Consider the following 6720-nt stretch of genomic DNA (forward strand, 5'->3'; position numbering starts at 1 on the left):
CTTCATATTTTTGCAATTCATAAATTATAATTAAACCAATTTGATAAATATCCATAATCTAACAGTTGTGTTCTTTATACCTTTGCCGAAAACTAATCTATAATACTTCTTCTTTACGGCGAAAATATATAATTAATAGATAAAAATAATGTGTATAGGAAAAATATTCGTCGTTCTCGCTTCCGTAATTTCACTAAAAAATAAAAAAAAACTAAAAAAATCTTCATTCCCTTTACTAGTCTTATGCTTATTTGAATAGGAAATGCATACATCATGATGCAGGTAAACAAGAATTGACGTTGAAGCTAATTTTACTTGTCTTGGGTAAGATGAATGGAATATAAGATTGATAAAAGACACAGGAAACACATAAGAAAATTGGATATTTTTATTACACTATAAAAAAATTTATTGATACAACTTAGAATAAGCTCAATAAATTTTGTTTTGTCTACCTAAGAAGATAAATTAAGTCTAAATATTAGTGTACAGTACGTTAACCTATAATATATATAAAAGAACATAAGAAAAACTTGTTAAGAACTTTAAAAAAAATAAATAAATAAATAAGAAGAAGAAGAATTTTAGAATAGGTCTTTTTTTAAAATTAACAGAGACTAGATCTTATTCTATATATAATTAACCCAAACTGACCCAAAAAAAATGCTTCTATTCTAAGTTTCTCCTTGAAAGAAATCTTTAAAAGATGTCCTTTAGTTAGAAATTAGGTCTTAGTCGAATGTTTGGATCACATCAACACCCCCGATAGAATAGCCTACCCAGTCTGGTGTTTGTCAGATGACCTTTGACATTAGCTGTCAGTAGTTGACGCCTAAGGTCATGGAAGTGAACTGCACAGCCGTCAGCTTGCTTAATAAACAACAAGATGAAGACCTTTTTTTGCATAATGTTTAGTATTAATTTTCTTCTTTTCTTGAAATTTTAGATTTCCTAATTTATTTTTTTAATATAGAAAAGTATATTAAAATACTACTTAATAATATATAAATTAATCATAGAATTTAAATTAAATCTATGAAGAAGAAGAAGATGATTAATTTTATGTTCGTACGTAAAAATTAATAGCATTAATTAATTAAATATTGATAGTAAATTTGTAAATTCTATAAATAATATGAATATAAATTAAAGATTTAAAGGCACATTTTTTTAAAATTATTATTAAAAATTACAGTATAAAGCTCTGTTTTTATTAAGGAATTTGCTTCTTAATCTTTCTAATTTTAATTGCCTTTTAAATATTTAATTATATTTATTTCAAAGTCCCATTTAAAATATAATTTAGGAGGGAATTTATTCTTACATCGCCTATAGCAAATTATCATTTAAAAAAAAAATTGTTGTAAAGATTTTCTAGATTTATAATAGAACGAAAATTGCTTCTACAAAATTAACAAATTCTTGTAATTTATAGGCAAAAAATTAAGTTAAATTTATGAAAAAGATAAAAAAAAACTTAAAATTTTGCAAATAGAATAATTTATTATTCGTTATTCATGTCTTATTCATTACTTTTTATTATATGAATGTAAGGTTGAGTCTCTGTTTTCAACAAATCTTTTAAACTAAATTACAAAGCAGATCATAAAACTGAATGGAGACAATAAAGAATAATGTAAAAATTAGTGTAATAAATTATTAATTAGACTTGTAAAGACAATTACTAGATATATTTTGTTTTCAGAATTTAAATTAGTTTTAAAATTCATTAACCTATTCTATAGTTAAGTATAATCTTAAAATATATATATACCCCTCTAAGTTTTATTGCTAATTATATATTAAATAATCGCTTTATTCATGAATAACTTGAGAAAATATTCAGTGAAAATATTCAAATTACGATAAATGAAAAGAGAAACAGTAAAGACATCAGACAAATTTTACTTCAATCATTTAAAGTGTTGTTATATATGATTAATGATGTACAATATCAGTCATTAGCCTATTCTATCGTGTAATTTGTCACCTAAAGACATATTACTTAAACTAAACTATGCTATATAAATCCTATATCATGTCGAAGATTGACAGCAATAAAAGATTAAAATATTATTTAAAATTTAATATAAAGAATAAGGCTTTTAATCTTATTATATTTAATATACTGTATATTATATTTTAAAGAATAATTTGTCTAAAAATATTTTAATAATTTTTATTTTATTTTTTTAAGATAATTTTCCTTATGCTTAAAGATGGAAGGTGTCTATTTTCTGTCAAATTCTTTTCTTTTTAAATAAAAAAAAAACAAAGCTATGTTTATCTCATTACGCTTAAAATTGCTTTCTCTCCTTATTTTATATATATATATATATATTTAAAATTTAATTAATATTTAAATGAAGTAACAGAAGAGAATACAATGAATACATTCCATTTCTTTGAGAAGACATCTTTCATTGAAATCTTTTTAAATATCTGATAACAGAAAACAATAAAAAAATTCTTGCATGTTAAAAGACTATGTCACTTATTATAATTAACTTTTATATATTATTATTATTATTAAAGACTTTTTAAATTAATTCTATTGCAATAAACAATATAAGAAAGATATAATAGATATGTTGTTATTATTAATACATTTATAAATTATGGGAAAATATTTTTATGTTACATTTATTTATACAAAGTTAAAATGTTAAAAAACTAATATAAACTTCTAGGAAAAGTATTCGTGAAAGTATTCAGTCCGATTTTATAATGTTATTTGACATTTTACATCAAGCAGAAATGATATATTGAAATGGTGGAGAATTTGAAGTGACATTTACGAGTTTCTTCATGTCAGAATGAATTCACTTTGATTATTAATGAAAGTTGTTGAGGATCTTATAAGGTACTTCAACTAAAAACTTATAAATTTTGTCATTTGCCTTCTAGAAAAATTATAATTTATCAAGAATTGTATTAGATGTCTCTCTTTGCTTATCTCCTCATCCCTTAGCATCACTGTAATTCTTTTGATATTGTTAAATAGTTATGAACATAAAAATTGTATAATATTTTTTAAATATAAATAAAATTTATACGAATTTTGTCTGATATAAGATGTAATTAACGATCAATTACTTTCTGTAACTGCTAGTTTAAGTGATGAAGATGTAGATGAAAATGTGTATATAATTCTCAAAGGAGCTACATAAATAGAGAAATGTATTTATTTTCTTGAAAAATATAATAAAATAATAAAATTTAAAGTGTTATATTTAAACATTTTTAAGATGATAAGAAGAATTATACATGTGATTTCTAATATTTTCTATATCATATCTTCATATCTATATCATATCGATTATTGTATATATGATATAGAAGATATTATTCTAATATCTTCTATATCATATATACAATAATCGTATAAAAAGTACATTCTTTTGAATAAATAATCTGTCTTTTTTCTTCTGGAATAACAATTTAGCGTTATTAATATTGTTAGATAAGTTTAAATTTAAATAATATATATATATAAATTTATGCAATGTTTAGTTTATTAAAGCTTCATTGTTTAAGAGTTTACTTTTAAACAGTTAAGTAACAATGAACACTTACATCTTAATTAAAATTAGTAAAAAAAAAATAATAATACAACTTATTAAAGTTTAAACTAATTAAAAATAAAGATTTTAGTTAAAGAAAATGTTTATTTATAAATAATATAAGTCAAAATATCATTAATTATTGTCAAAGAAAAAATAGTTAAAAAGATATAACGTTCATCACTCAGTCAGTCNTTCTAGGAAAAGTATTCGTGAAAGTATTCAGTCCGATTTTATAATGTTATTTGACATTTTACATCAAGCAGAAATGATATATTGAAATGGTGGAGAATTTGAAGTGACATTTACGAGTTTCTTCATGTCAGAATGAATTCACTTTGATTATTAATGAAAGTTGTTGAGGATCTTATAAGGTACTTCAACTAAAAACTTATAAATTTTGTCATTTGCCTTCTAGAAAAATTATAATTTATTACTCTATTAAGTAGCTTATATAAATATATAAAATTATAATGTTTCCAGTTATTTTCGTGTTGTAAATCCAAAGCATTCGTCTAATTTAAGGTGGCTTACTGGTAATTTTTATGAAGACGTTTCACGTCATAAAAAAATAAAAAAAAATACAACATTACCGAAACTTACGAAGTACCATTTTACAAGATTATGCTAATTGAAGCTATCATATTCACTGTCAGAACTTTTAAGGGCGGACAGAAAACCCTTCCTAAATACTACGATAGTGTATCTCAGTAATGAAACTACACTTAAACACAATATACATAAGCGCTTATATATATATACACACACACCATATATATAAACACGTTTCCTTTCATTCTTAAAAGCATGACAAGTTAGCATAGAGAAAACTAGAGATAAGCCTCTTATCAATTAAAAATCAAGACAGTTGTCAGATGAGTTGATTAGAAAAATGAAGTATAAGTAGTGTTTTCTAGTAAGGGGGGATAAAGTTTTGTATAGGAAAATTGGTCGTTGACTCCTTTACGATTTTATGAATGATCAATACAATTACTTATCTTTACACCTATATGTATATATTATGGGTGAGATAGTTTATTTTTATTTAATATTCTCCAACAATACTTAACAGAGTAGGTGGTTAGAGAGTAATAACTAATAGATGTGTTGGATGAATAATAACAAGCTGTGCCTTAGAGGTCAAGATCTTTTCGAGACAGTTATTTATGTTTTCGGTTCGTCGGCAGGTCTCCACCGCATGAAAGACAAATATAAGTTGACCGATTAAAGGGGACTACATCAATTTATTGCTATTTTCTAAATTCTGTACCTGATTGATATGTTCGTGTTTTGTCTAACTTCATATATCATGCTCGGTGCTGATGAAATATTAATTTAATTTGATGAATAATTAAATTCCAGTTTAAAAGATTATTCACTATTTTATAGTAATAAAATATATTTCTTTCTGTTTTAATATATTTTCTTTTGATTTCTCTTTATTTTATTTTATAAAAGAATGAAATGAATGGTAAATATATCAATAAATATAAAGCATAACTGATATATCTACTGACTTGTTTGAATTTTAGCCAAATTCAAACTAGATAAACCTTGTATCTGTATATCATATTTTATCATAAGTAAGGTATGCCCATATTTTATTTTTTGCATATTTAATAGTGCTTATAAACGAGGAAAAGTGATGATGATACATCCACACCATTATCAGGAATCTTAGCAACTGTAACACCTTTATTTTTTGTTTTAAATACATAAATATGTCTGAAACCAATTTTTTAATGCTAAATTTTTTTAATTAAATAAAAAAAANGTCATATAATAGGTAAATGATCTATCATTTAATTTATCCATTAATCAATCAAGTAAAAACTTAATATTTTATAGAGCATTCTTCATACTTTAATGATGCTTTCAAAGTTCAATGATTTCTAAACTTGAAAGATTGATCACAACAAATGAAGTTTTTATGGCTTAACTAGACTGCAAATTAGATTACATTCTTTGATTAATGACTTTCATCCTTAATTTAAAACCAAGATCTTTATATACACTTTAACATATTTTATATTGATTTAAAAAAAGAAAAAAAAATTGAAATTTTTAACTTAATAAAAAATTAATAAATACTTTGATAAGATATCAACTTTTTTAAATAAAGTTACTTTAATTAGTAGACTAATGTTTTTTTTAAGTATATTAATTATATTATGTATTGTGGATCCAATATAACGTGGTCAAACATTGGCTCCTAATTTGATGTTTTTGATAGAAATGGCCGAGTGGATTAATTAAACCATTAAACATTGGTTGTTGGACGTGGGTTCGCGCCTCTACAATAGGCTAGTCATGTGGAGTTTTTCGGGTTTTCTTCACTTTTGTAACATCTAAATAGGGGCCAGTTTCCATAGAAAGTCCTTCAGGAAGGCATATTGCCCATTTGTGGCGTTGTTATAAACACAATCCAAATCTTGATAGAGGTGTATTTTCAACATCCATAAAGGTATAATAGTATATATATAAATTGGATACAGTATATCGCTAGATTGCTAATAAAATGGATCAAATCGCTGCCCTCCTTTTATTGGCTCTACGGTAGATCTCTAGTGTGAATATTAATTATCCTGTATACAAGTTTGCTTGTGTATTAATACAGTTAAGAAAACAATTTGTTGACATGAAATTTATGTCAATATATTTTTTAATGGTAATTTAATTAATTTATTAATTTTTTTCCTGTTTAAAGCAAAGATAAATCAAAGAAATTTTCCAAAATAAGCAAAAAGTATTATGTATAAATAAAAGTAAAATTAATAAAATATATCAATATTAAGCAATTAAAAGAGAGCGGGTGTTCTTGTGTTGGTTTTCTTGTTATAACTAAATGATAAATGAATTTCCGATAAGTCTAAAGGAAGTTATTAATTATCTTTTTTTTTATTATTTCTTTTGTTACATGTTCTAATTTGGCAGACCAAGGGAAAACAATAAGCAATCAGCGAACAATGTAACATTTGTCCTATATATATATATAGGCGAATCAGTGGTGCACTCAGGATTTAATCTTGAATGGATTAAAAATAAAAAAAAAAACTTTTATAATGAGAATTTAATAAAATTTTCACTTTATAATAGAGAAATAAAAGACACGACACAATATAAATTTTTTTAAAAATTAATTTTAATTAATAAAATA

Source organism: Centruroides sculpturatus, unplaced genomic scaffold (assembly GCF_000671375.1).
Source record: "Centruroides sculpturatus isolate CEXI.00-Female unplaced genomic scaffold, Cexi_2.0 scaffold831, whole genome shotgun sequence".
Lineage (NCBI taxonomy): Eukaryota > Metazoa > Arthropoda > Arachnida > Scorpiones > Buthidae > Centruroides > Centruroides sculpturatus.